This window comes from Arachis duranensis, chromosome 1 (assembly GCF_000817695.3).
Source record: "Arachis duranensis cultivar V14167 chromosome 1, aradu.V14167.gnm2.J7QH, whole genome shotgun sequence".
In the NCBI taxonomy this organism is placed as follows: domain Eukaryota; kingdom Viridiplantae; phylum Streptophyta; class Magnoliopsida; order Fabales; family Fabaceae; genus Arachis; species Arachis duranensis.
Genome location: NC_029772.3, coordinates 16574939 through 16575468, shown reverse-complemented (window position 1 = coordinate 16575468; position 530 = coordinate 16574939).

Sequence of the window (530 nt, the reverse complement as noted above, 5' to 3'; positions counted from 1 at the left end):
TTTGGAAATGAGACTTGGGAGGATGAACCTCCTTTGCTCACCAAAGAACTGGATGACTTGTCTAGGCAGAAATTGCCTCAAAAGAGACAGGATCCTGGGAAGTTTTCAATACCTTGTACCATAGGCACCATGACCTTCAAGATGGCCTTGTGTGACCTAGGGTCAAGTGTAAACCTCATGCCTCTCTCTGTAATGGAGAAGCTAGGGATCTTTGACGTGCAAGCTGCAAAAATCTCACTAGAGATGGCAGACAACTCAAGAAAACAAGCTTATGGACTTGTAGAGGATGTTCTGGTAAAGGTTGAAGACCATTACATCCCTGCTGATTTCATAGTCCTAGAGACTGGGAAGTGCATGGATGAATCCATCATCCTTGGCAGACCCTTCCTAGCCACAGCAAGGGCTGTGATTGAAGTTGATAGAGGAGAATTGATCATTCAAGTGAATGAAGAATCCTTGGTGTTTAAGGCTCAAGGATATCCCTCTGTCATCATGGAGAGGAAGCATGATGAGCTTCTCTCAAAACAGAG